Here is a 13,471-nt window from a genome sequence, read left to right on the forward strand (position 1 = left end):
TCGGAGTGATGCCAATGAGCCCTTTTGCGGTGTTGTGTCCTTTATACGAGCTGAAAGTGTCGCTTTGTGTATTGTAGTCAGACGGGTTCTCGATAAAAATTTCTGTGCAGTCCAGTACAATGCGTGTAGATGGGTACAATTCTTTAAAATTGTCTGGCATGAACAGGTCCACTGTGTTACGGGATGGCCACATTGGCATCTGGATTAGCATTTCAAACAAAAAATTAACCCAAAATGTGTACATGGCACTCACGGTCGACACAGACACTTTCAGGCGATATGCCAAATCCTGTTCCAGTAAACCAACCTTGAGCCTGCAAAGCACTGCAATGAGCTGTTCTTTCATTGTCAGTGCTGGTGGCCTGCCAGCACCCGTTTTCAGTGCCTCGTACATGCCTTCAACATGTTCCACAAACACATCAAATTTTTTGAAGGAGTTAAACCCCGTATAAAACACGAGTCGTTGCTCATCTGAAACAAAATCGTGAACTTTAGAGACAGGATCTTTTAGTTTCAGACTCTCTTTGAGCGCCTCAATTTTCATATCGTGCAACTGAGCCTTCAGATCCTCAACCTCTTTCTGGAGCACAGATTTGTCTTTGCGTAGCAAGCTGTTTTCATGCTCGAGTTTTCCACAGACTTCGAGAAGGTGGTTGACTTTTCTTAGTGTGGCAGCAGATGCTGCGTCTGGAGGCCCCATAAAGTACGAGTGGTCGGCACCTAAAAAAAATGAACTGCTTATTGATTCCCGAACGGTTAGGTTCTACTTTAATGCAGATTTCAGGGTTTTAAATAGTCACTTCAGCCCACAATGTGTGTTCTGAACCTTTGCTCTCGGCTTACATTGATATACAGACAACAAAGAACCAGGATGCCAAAGCCGTACAGCCCAGCTCTCTTTCACTCCACTGATTCACCTGCGCAAGCAGCTTACCAACCAGCAAGCCCAGATTAACGCTATCCATTTATACTCGTAAACCTCATGAGCTGTCTGTGCCCCTACTGAGCATGCAGTTCGACGACATTGCAGCTTGTGCTACCAGTGTATTGTTCCGCCAAATTTGCACTACATTTGGATAGCCTGACTTTTGAGTCATTTTTCCAAGCTGGGGTAAAGGGAATAATATCGAGGTGAAAGAAATGAAATGGGTAAGTTTCACAATGCGTGCGCTGGTGGAAGAGGTACCACGTTTATCAGAAAACTCGCTGAAGTAATAACACATGGACGGTAGAAATCACTGATGACATTTACGTCACAGAACACATGAGGTTCTGCCACTCCTAACATGCAGACTTCCCATGGCTAGTCGCAAAAGCTTGCGAAAAACTGGCTTCGCGGGAAGAAATTTCGTCAGTTTTCACTGGATAAGGAAGTCGCTCGCTATTAATATACCGGTTGCCACAGCACCCGTGGACCCCGGCATCCTGGGCGCGATAGGGGTCCGGTAAATGCTAAAAATAAGTTTTCATAGTGGAATGCAGAAAGCGAGAATTTTGAATTCTCACTAACCTTCAGTTTCCGTGCGAGGCGAAGCCGGTGCACCGAATATCAGCTGGGTGGGCTCCTGGGAAACAACGTCTCCTTTCTGCGTATAATACACTTTCGTGAAAATGCGTACAGACAAAGCCGAAGCCTCAGAAAAAAGATGGCACAGTTAAAGCGTCTCTTACGTTGATCGTATTGGGGCACGTCAACTACGCAGCCGATATCGAACTCGTTCAGAAGGAGCACCGGGCTGGCAGAGGCAGTTTGGGAGCTCGTATTCTTGCGTTTCGCGACTGGAAAAGATTTGGAAGTTATGATAACATGCAATAACCGTGTGAATATATATACTTACTGGTATTAAAGGAAGGAGATGATTGATGACCTTATGGGGGAAAATTGTTGGCAGCCGGTCCAGATAACCACGGCGTCCACTTGCGTTGAAGTGAGCTCCGCATATCCGGGGGTGCTTAGAAGGTTGCCACAAACAGAAGCGACCAGCACTTCCTTGGCGGTTGATTCTTCTCACCCACTCCTTTTTTTTCTTTTTCATTTGCAGGGAACGCGTGAAATGAAACGTTCTTGTCTTTCAGGGTGCTGTTGTCGCAACCAGGCACACAAGTCTGACCGCCGCCTCGGCACTTCGACGACATCACGCGCAGTAGTGGCTGAGGTCACTAAGTTACCCACAGGCACGTAACAGTTAATATAACGCACCTGCAACCACCCACCACCAAAAAGTATGCGAAATCTCTAACCAAACAAAGCACGCGCACACACACACACTGCAGCTATGCGAACGCAGGAGGCAGCCAAGACGGGCGGTTGGTCGGCGCTCGCTCACTTTTCCCACAATGCGTCGCGCGCCCGCTAGGTTTTCTGGCGGCGCTGCGATTTCCGAAATGGTCCATTGCCGACTGTGTTCAGCGCTATCGTTGTAATTGAAATTTTACTTGCTTTTCTAGGCATAGGTTCACCAAACAAAATTTAGTTCCTTCATTCACAGCTTTGCTACTGTGTTCTTCACCATCACTGCTACGGGACAGCATGTATGTATGTATGTATGTATGTATGTATGTATGTATGTATGTATGTATGTATGTATGTATGTATGTATGTATGTATGTATGTATGTATGTATGTATGTATGCATGTATGTGTGTATGTACGTATGTATGTATGTGTATGTATGTATGTATTTATGTATGTATGTATGTATGTATGTATGTATGTATGTATGTATGTATGTATGTATGTATGTATGTATGTATGTATGTATGTATGTATGTATGTATGTATGTATGTATGCATGTATGTGTGTATGTATGTATGTATGTATGTATGTATGTATGTATGTATGTATGTATGTATGTATGTATGTATGTATGTATGTATGTATGTATGTATGTATGTATGTATGTATGTATGTATGTATGTATGCATGCATGCATGTATGTATGTATGTATGTATGTATGTATGTATGTATGTATACGTGCCTTCGTGTGAATGTGTGTCCATGTATTTCTGATGGCAACGATAGGGCAGCCGTGCTACGCCGTCAGTTTTGGTTGTGCGCCCCCGCCTCGCTGAGCCCCTCCGTGAGTTTAAGCCGTGCATGTCAAGTCAGGCGAGTCAGCATAATTGCATGTCTGCGTATGGCAGGAAGAAATCAGGCTCAACACAAAGGAAGGACGATCACGTTAGAGCTTTGACTCACAGCTGAAAATTTATTGCTAACAGTTTCTTACAGCGATTTCGATTGTGGCAATAAGCTTTCAGTCGGCAGCCGGCGCCCGTGCCGTGTCGTCCTTACTTCGTGTTTACCTTTATAGTAGACGACATGCTCACTTCTAATCAATTTCGTTCCTACGTGGTCTTGACACAAGCAAAGCTTCCGCTTATGCGATGATATCTATAAATTGCCTCCATGCGCCTAGACACGGCCGCATGCACTCAGAACAGGAAACAAGCCAACACAACTTACCCTGCGTATGACGACTGTATACCTCGTCGCCCACGGCACGCATCAGCTCATCGTTGTAGTCACTCTTCGGTGCGTACACAATGTCCGTCAATACAGGCGGCACCAAAACAGAACTGGCGTCCACCTCCTTGGAATCCTTGCTGAGCGGTTTAGCCGGAGTACACATTACCGGCAGGTACCAAATTATGAAACCCAATAATAGAATCTCCATCCCCGTGTTAAAGAAGTGGCGACGTATCGTTTGCAGGTACAGCGTGCGCCATAAGAAAGTCTTAACGTTGCCCAACATCGAAGAAGGTTGGCTCCGCCGTTGACTAAGGTACTGACACTTCTGCTGACGACAAATGTGTTGGCCAGGCCTCAGGCTGGGATGTCCTGAAAAGCAGCAGTGAATGACTGTTCCGTTCACAAGCATACGCGCATGTTCACATTTCGCATGTCTATTTACCCCTGATCGTGCTCTTATACGAAGCAGCAAAATTCAAATCAAACATGATAAGCGTCCGCTGCGCTATTCGATCTCGGTGTTTGTAGCAGGCTGCTTTTTTCTAGACCACAGTTTGCGTAGCTCTGCTGCAGAGGCGCATGAAAATTACACGGACGTTTTATTTTGTGAATGCGGGTTACGCGCAAGCGTATGGTTGCTGTTCCTTGCGAGAACAATTACATGGACACTCCAGGCGCGTTTCTGCACTCGTCGTCGCCTCGGTGTTCTGTATGAAGGCCAAGGGGCGATAACATCGCCCCGCTCGCCTCGTGCTGCATGTGCGAATGAAAGCGTGCGACGGGAAGCTTACGATTGCGGCTCGATCTCACGTGCGCAAAAGAAGAAAGCGGGGAGGCAGCGCGCTGTCTTCCGTTGCGCGCGTGGTCCCGGGGTGAGTAAAGCCAGTTAAACTTCGTAAACTGGTGGCACTCTCCTCCTCCGCCTTCACTCTGCCTCGACTCTCCTCTTTCACGCTCCCTCCGCAACCGTGGCGCCGACTACACTGCTGGAGCGTAGCAACGGCGCCAACATGCGCTCCTCGCCACTCCGTAGATGCTTCTCGAGCAAAAATGGCGCTGACGCACGGCCCGAGGGTCTACGTGATGCTATTAGGCCAATAGCGACGAGGCGTCGGCGTCAGCCAGAGCGCGCGAGGAGGAGGCGGCATTCTTCAAAGCGTGGCACTATTTTACGAAGTTTAAGGCGATTTAGGGGTGAGGGGAGGTACGGGTGGTGTGGCGCTGTATTCGGGCAGCAACTGCGTCTTACACGGCCTCGCGCGCATTATCTTGATGGCACCCTGCAGAGTGCAGGTGTGCCAATGGCGCCGACGGCTCGTAGCTGCATGGATGCTCTGTTCTCGCCGCTAAGTTTGCGCTGAAGCGACAGACAGCTCGAAGGTCACTTCGCGCACCTATTCTCTTCACCTCCAAGCGCCTTCCTTGTTAACGTGCTTCGCAGCTTCAAACAGGCGTTCACCGATTTCACTGGCTGGTCAGTTACGGTTGCGCGTAATAAGAGATGGTCATGGACAGGCGTTTGCATCTCTTGAAGCATTACTCATCAAGAACGTCCCTGTCAAGCCCGGTCGTTTAAATAAAGCGAGTCCGAAATAGCGGGCCTGACAGTGTCCAGGCACTGCGGGGTGAGAAAAAAAAGCTGAACATTTTCTCACAGAGCTGGTCATAATTACCTTGGCATGTTTACTTACAAGCAACTCGCTTCACGAGCATTAACAAAATAAAGAATGCTACGTAAATTCTTATAATTGTTTTCCAATGTCTAAGCATCCTTTGGCTCGGCTGCTGCATTCGGTTTGCTAAGATATTTATCTAGCTTATGCCTGTCTACACATCGCTACCAATAATGTATTGTGCTATTATATTGATTGCGTGTGTTAATTTGACCAATTATGCATTTATTTTGCAGATATCGTAACGTAAGTTAAAGATAGAGGCTGGCTAAAATCACGCTGTCTCTTTAATGGCGGACCAGAAGAAGAGTGTGCAGCTAAAGCTCTTCGTCCCCTTTCATGGCATCGACCTTTGGGCGCGCCTGTCTGCGGTGTGGAAGCCAACTGAGCTGAGGCGCCTTCACAACCGGCCTTTTTTGCCACACCACAGCTTTTACAGCGAAAGCTTTACTGGCCGCGAACTTCGATTTCACCGTGGTGGTGCTCCGAGGAGGCACATCATGTCACAACGCGCGCCTCGCCTCGGATATTTCTCTCTTTCTCTCTCTCTATCCCTCCCTCGCTCCCTAGTCACTACTGCGCATGCGCCACTAGTGGCACCGAGCCACAGGTGTTCCAGCGCTGCGCAGCGCCACGCCTTGGCGTCCACCGTTTGGCATGACGTCACACCGCGTTTCTCGTCCTTGCGCTCGCCTCCACTCGCTTCGCCAGCAGCGTCGCATGCCTGATAACATGCCGGAAGACTGAAAACGAGAGCTCGCGTGCGCCACAACCACAGTTGAAGCGGCAGTTTGGACGGCGACAATTCCGATAAGCAGGAGGAGGCCTCGAATCGACATCAGAACGTGATGAAGAGGAAACGAATCGCCCAGGAAACAGACGAACAGCGCGTGGAATGAATGCATAAACGCCGCAACATAGCTAAACAACCAGACTAACCTGGACTTGCAATCAAGATTAACCAAGGCTAACCACGCTATGTTTTAGCTTGCGCTACGTATATCCTGGATTAGCCGAACTAAGCCACTGGCATTTTTTTTTCTTTTTCTTTTATTTTTGTTACAATCTTGATGCGGCGAAGGCGATGTCGCCAGTCTTTCTTTTTTCTAACACTACCGGTCATCTACTATTACACTATTATAACAGTTACATATATTCTTCACTTTTAATCTTCATTACTACCTTAACGCGACGACAAGGGCTTAACCAATTTATTTTCTAACGCTATCCATTCTCTACTGCATACATATTACATACCTGCAATGATTAAATGCAGTAACGTTATTTTCCTCTTTTTACGACCCTGACGCAGCGACGGTGACCTAACCAGCTTTCTTTTATTTACCTTTTGTTTTGTTTTTCTAACCCAACAAATCACCTACTATTACACTAATTTTATGATTACATTTGTTAATTTGACGAGTCATGCATTTATTTGAAGATATAACGCATCGCGGGACGGACACATTTTGCTGGGGTATTAGCCAAACAACGCTTACTCATTACTGTAGGACTGTAGCAAATCAATAACTAGAAGCCTCTTGATGTCCTTCTGACTTGAACCGGGTGTGATGCAAACTAATGCCAAAGCAACGTTCACGCCCGCGAATTTAATGCGGCTCACACAGACATCTGCTTGCCACGCTGCTGTATATGGTTCAAATCGTGGTCAGAAGTAATCTTTTATTCGCGCGCCTTCTCCCTTTAACAATTTAATTATGGGATTTCACGTGTCAAAACCACTTTCTGATTATCAGGCACGCCGTAATGGAGGACTCCGGAAATTGTGATCACCTGGGGTTCTTTAACGTGCACCTAAATCTAAGTACACGGGTGTTTTCGCATTTCTCCTCCATCGAAATGCGGCCGCCGTGGCCGGATTCGATCCTGCAACCTTGTGCTCAGCAGCCCAACACCATAGCCAGTGAGCAACCACGGCGGATGCTTCTTTTCTAACGATTCCAATTGTCTCTTATTGCACTATTATAACGATTAGGTATGCTAATTTCGCCAATTCTGCATTTATTTTGCAGATATACGGCATCATGGGACGGATAGATTTTGTGAGGTACTCTACAAAAATACTTATGTGCGCTGCGGTCCATGGTGCGAATCCCAATTAGGAGTTTTTTTTGTGCTACGAACCATCAACTATTGCACTATTGCAACGAATACGCGTGTTAACCTCATATGCATTTATTTTGCAGACATACGGCAACACTGTACGGACACATTTCTTATGGTACTCGTCAAAGATTGCTTACGCCCCCCCCCCCCATTAATACAAGTCATAAAATATAGTTCAATGCTAAGTCCATTGCTTCTGGCTTCAAACAAGTGGTAAACATGGGCCGCTCTTGGGCTCCCATTTTTCTCGGCTTTTTATAACGCCCGTCGGATACTCGTGCCGAGTAGTTGAGGCACAACTCAAACGATTGACTCAAAGGCCCTACTCAAATAATTATTCAGCAAACACCTGCATACCATGTAACTAAGCAAGCTGGTATCGTTGATGCGTTCTTTAAACGCCATGAAGGTACTTAGTGATGTTTTTCTAGAAAAATGCTCCTACAAATTTTATTGATAAGGAGTACTATCAATCTTGTGAGAGGTCAGATTAGGAATCTAGATAAAACAAAGTACGTCTAAAGCTGGTGTAAACATTTGGTACGTATATTGGTGCAAACAGTGACATTTAGCTGCAGTAAGGCTTACGATTGAAGTAAACCTTACTTAAAGTTTACTTAATGTAAATCATATGGTTTATGCAATTGTTTAGTGGTATATCATCAACCTCTCTTAGGTCAATCCCAGTATAGCGAATTTAGATCAGTAGCCGTAAGCAAGATCCACACTGGGGCACGAACAAGGAAACAGAATGCTCACGGTAATACAAGAAAATAATAAATTGAACACGAATTCAAGCACGTCAGTTATGAAGGGATTCTGCGTACCTAACAAACCTGGCCTAAGAACAAAATCCTTGAATCGAATATGTTGGCAAAGCCCGTCTGAGGATGACTGCAGACAGTAGTGCAATTGGCATTCAAGCAATGTAGCGACACGCCGTATTGCTGAAGTCACGTTCATTGAAAAATCGTTGGGCTCATTCCGAGACTTCCGTTGCTTCAGCTACTATATGCGACATACACTGTCTGGCAGTCGCTTGCCAGAGGCCATGGTCGCCCATTAGCTTGACGCCATGACGATGACCGTACGAGAAGTCCGTAGTGACTACGATGGTATGGCAAAGATGGCATGGCATCAGTGCAGAGACAAAGATGGCATGACGACGTCAACACGACGGCAATGAGCCGACGATGGTATAACGTCAACAGTCTCACAACGATGTCATGAGAACATTAGGATGACTGTGAGTGTACGACTGTGGCGTGAGGACGACGGTACGAAGACAACCGAATGACGCAGCTTGAATGACGGCCGCGACCATTACGATGTGACGATGAAGCAAAGTATGACGACCACGGCAGCGTGACGATGTACGTACGATTACGGATTCACGATAGCGACTCTCTGACGATGACTCAATGACGACCAAGGCATCACAATAGCGGTATAGTGTAAACAGTGTATAGTGTAAACAATAGTGTAAACAGCATGATTGCGACAGAACGAAGGAAAAGGAATGACGCCGGTGGGAGGGGTCAAGGCACCATGACGACGACAGCATGAAGAGAGTGGAACGACGAAGTTAGAATCAGGACGATGCAACCACATCGATGGCACCACGACAACTATCATGTCATGTAGCAGTAGAGAGGGGAAAGAACGATACAGAGACGCAACTGGGAGAGGCAAATTTACCTTTTTATTGGGCGAACTTAAGTGCGCAACAAAAAAGTAACACCCAATCACGACAATAGCGGCAAACAAAGTAGGTGATCATGAGAAATCTGATCAGCGGGTCAAGAGCGTCGGTCAAGGCGCCGAGCACAGTCAGAATAGCATGACCATAAACTTATAGAGGCCGTCCAGCGCAATGAAGGCAGTCTTCTCGCGATCCCTATCATCTTCTATTTGCCAGCAGGCAGTCCTGAGTTCCATCGACGACAAGTATATAGCACTGCAAAGCCGATTCAATGCGCTGTCTATCCGTGGCAGGGAGTATACGTCCCTCGTTGTGATCGTGTTCAGTCGACGATAATCAACGCAGAAGCATTGGGCCCAGTCCTTTTTCTTCACTAAAGCTGCAGAAGATGCCCACGGGTTTCTTGATGGCTGAATGATGTCTACGCGAAGCATTTCGTCGACTTGTTGTCTCATAGCTTAACCTTCTCGCATTGAAACTCGATAAGGGCTCGGGCGGAGTGGTCGAGCGCACTCTTTGATTATAATATTGTTACGGTGGGAAAAGAGGACAGGTGGTCGACGGTGAAGACGACGAAGGGCCAACAGCCTCTCGGGATTTTGTGCTTTATATATATATGCATCGTGTAAATAGTTTATACCCATGGAGTTTTGGTTGACATGCGGGGTAAGCGTCTTCGCTAGGGAGCCTCGCAGCGGACGTCTCACCCAGCGTGGGACCATGCTTCCAGTGGAAGGCACCGCGTCTGCAGCTACAATGCCAACTACGCATACCCAATACCTTGCTCTACCTCAGCCCCGGCAAGTTCACTGGCCTCGAAGGTGTTGACGTTGAAGAATGGTTGAAGTTGTATGAGGGCATCGGCAAGGTGAGCAGGTGGGATCCGACCATAATGCTGGCCAATGTGGGTTTCTACCTCGACGGAACACTGCGGACGTCGTTTTACACACACGAAGAAGAGCTAACCAGCTGGGACTTGTTCAAAGAGAAGCTGTCGGACGTTTTTAGCAATCCGACCGGTCGACAACTAGCCGCCAAGCAACCACTCACCACGCGTGCCGAAACTGCTACCGAGTCGTATGTTTGTTACATTCAGGACGTCCTAGCCCTTTGTCATAAAATTGACACGCCCATGCCAGAGGAGGACAAGGTTGGACACATAATCAAAGGCATCGCGGACGACACATTCAGCCTTCTGTTCTTTAGAAACTTATCGACTGCCGACACTATCGTGAAGGAATACCGCCGTTTCGAGCAGGGGAAGAGTCGCCGTATATACAATAAGTTTACGCAGCTTCGAAATGCTGCAGTGACCTCTTCTGGTACCCATCCCACCGATCAATCTAGCTCGCCACCACCAAGCGAAAACGTGACCTGAATGGTACGCCGCGAACTCGAAATAGCTTTTCCTGCCTCACCTCAACAGACGTCTTGGAACAACACTGCTGAGACTATATCGCTGATCCAGTCCATGGTTCGCAAGGAAATCACTAATATGGGTGTTCCCAGCACCTGCTACTTGAGATGCCCTGACACCCGCCCGACTCCTATGACTCGGTCCTATCGCAGTCCACCTCAGTGTCCCTTATCCCTACACTACCAGAAATCGATCGGACTGGCGTACACCTGACGACAGACCGATCTGTTTCTGCTGCGGCCGAATCAGTCACGTTTCCCATCACTGCCGGAGCCGTTGGCCATCCCCTCCTCGAAACACCTTCGGGAATGCAAGTTCGCCCCGAAGTTCTTGACCTTGTCGTTTCTGTGACGCTTGCGACGCCACTACGTCGACTCGCCGTTATGCCAGTCGCCCTCGCCTCCACGTCGTCAGCCACGTCCGCCCCAGCTTCACCGCTCGCCGTCGCCTACCTACCCAGAATCGTCCCAGCAGGAAAACTACAAAATGCGGCACTTCGAGGTAGGGCTGCAATGTCGCATTCGCTGAAAATCCCCCTTTGACGCTGTTTACGAGAAATAACCTTCTTGACGTCCAAGTTGATGGCACACCCGTCACAGCACTCATAGATACCGGAGCACACATATAGTTTATGACCAGCCGTATGCGCCACCATTTAAAGAAAATTGTTACGCTTGCCGTTACACGTTTCGTACGAATCGCCGATGGTAGCACGGTGACCCTGGTCGGAATGTGTATTGTACGTGTGAGAATTTCCGTCCGCCACGGTGTTGTCCTTTTCACTGTGCTTGACAAATGCCCCCATGACCTCATACCAGGCCTAGACTTCCTCTCCGCCCATTCAGTGCTCATCGATTTTTCCTCAAGTACTGTGCGTCTTGACCTGCCTCTGCTGGACGTTCCTCCGACATTACACGAAATTTACCTAAGACCTACTGATTTTGTTCACATTCCGCTACAGGTCTTGATATACATCGAAATGCCGCCTTCTACGCCAGTTCCCGATGGTGATTACGTCGCCGTTGTCATAACTGCCATCGTTCTCACTCACAAAGTTACCGTTCCGCATGCAATACCGAGGGTCACGGACAATCGTGCGTATCTCCATGTGGTGAATTTCTGGCTCGCTAAGCAAATTCTGCGGAAAGATATTATTACCCTGGCTATATATTACCCTGGCTACAATCACTTCTTTCGAAGTTACTTGCATTGAGACTTTTGATGTCGACGCTTCCTGTGAGCCTTTCAGGTCAGCTAAATGTACTGACAACGACATTAGGAAAATGATTGGCCTGAATGTCACTCCTGAAGAGACTGAACAGCTCTGGAGTCTATTGCTTTCCTACAAGGATATATTCGACCTGAACAAGTGCCCCTTAGGCCAGACGTCACTTGTCAAACATCGCATGCATACAGGCACCCATCCATCGGCGACCCTACCGAGCGTCAGCTTCGGAGTGTCACGTCATCAAAACGGAAGTAGACAAGATGCTAGCGAGAGACATCATTGAGCCATTGTCAAGTCCATGGCCATCGCCTGTCGTGCTGGTCAAAAAGAAGGACGGTTCATGGAGATTCTGCGTCGACTACCGCCGCCTCAACCGCGTAACGAAGAAGGACGTCCAACCACTACCTCGTATCGATGACGCCTTCGATTGCCTATACGGGGCACAGTATTTTTTGTCCATCTAACTGCGGTCCGGATATTGGCAAATCGCTGTCGGTCATCTAGATCGTGAAAAGACCGCCTTTATAACGCCTGATGGTCTTTAACAATTCAAAGTTATGCCTTTTGGGCCATGCAAAGCTCCGGCTACCTTTGAGCGTATGATGGCCTCATTACTCCAAGGATTCATGTGGTCGCCTTGTCTCTGCTACGGAGATGATGTTATTGTGTTCTCGCCCTTATTCAGCGCACACATTGAGCGAGTTTCAGTTGTCCTTGCCGTTTTTCGCAAGGCTGGTCTACAGCTCAACTCCAAGAAAAGTAACTTCGACCATTGTGAGATTACTGCTCTCGGAAATGTCTTCGATGCGACTGGCATCCGACCAGACCCAGAGAAAATTCGCGCCGTGAAAGAGTTCCCTGTTCCACGGTCCGCCAAAGATGTCCGAAATTTCGTGGGCTCTTGCCCTTACCTCCGCCGCTTTGTTCAAGATTTTGTCACGATAGCAAGCCCTCTCAGAAATCTCCTGAAGAAAAGTGTGCGGTTTTCATGGGGATCGTCTCAGGACACCGCCCTTTGTCGCCTTACTACGATTCGCACCACACCACCGATTCTAGGACACTTCACTACTTCAGCCCCTACAGATGTGCGCACCGATGACAGTGGCCACGGAATCGGTGCCGTCTTGGCGCATGTTCAACACGACCATGAACGTGTAATCGCGTACGCTAGTCATTTTTTGTCACCAGCGGAGCGGAACTATTCTATAAAATAGCGCGAATGTTTGGTCGTTGTGTGGGCAGAGGCGAAGTTCCGCCCCTATTTATATGGCAGGCCCTCTCCTATGGATGGATGGATGAATGGATAATATGAGCGTCCCCTTTGGATCGGGGTGGCAGGTTGCGCCACTAAGCTCTTGCTATTATACTGCCTTATGTCCTACCTAGGTTAAACAATCAAAAAGAGAAAGAAATGCTATGAATTACCCCACGCAAATTTTCTGATCCCCTAGTTCGAACTTTGCTTTAGTCCGTCTTCGTTTTTTGTCGTTTCCATACTTTTATTCCACCAATCCTCAAACCGCATCTTAGTAATGCCTATTGCGGACATGTTTACTTTTCCACTCCTCTTGCTGAAGCCAAGTGCTTCAACGAGGCCAGTGGCGCCTAAATCGACCACTGGGTCGACGTCTTTACATTCTAATAAAATATGCTCTATAGTCACCCTAGCTTTACCGAAGCAGGCACATGTTTCTTCTTCTGTCTTATATCTCGCTTTATAAGTGCGTCTTCTAAGCCATCCTGATCTCTCTTCGAAAAGTAATGAGCTTCCCTTTGAGTTATAATAAATTGTTTCTTTTCTGATTTCGTTTTCTCCTGTTAAGTAGTTACTTATGGCAGGTTTCTTTTCC

Source organism: Dermacentor variabilis, chromosome 10, assembly GCF_050947875.1.
Source record: "Dermacentor variabilis isolate Ectoservices chromosome 10, ASM5094787v1, whole genome shotgun sequence".
NCBI classification, from domain to species: Eukaryota; Metazoa; Arthropoda; class Arachnida; order Ixodida; family Ixodidae; genus Dermacentor; species Dermacentor variabilis.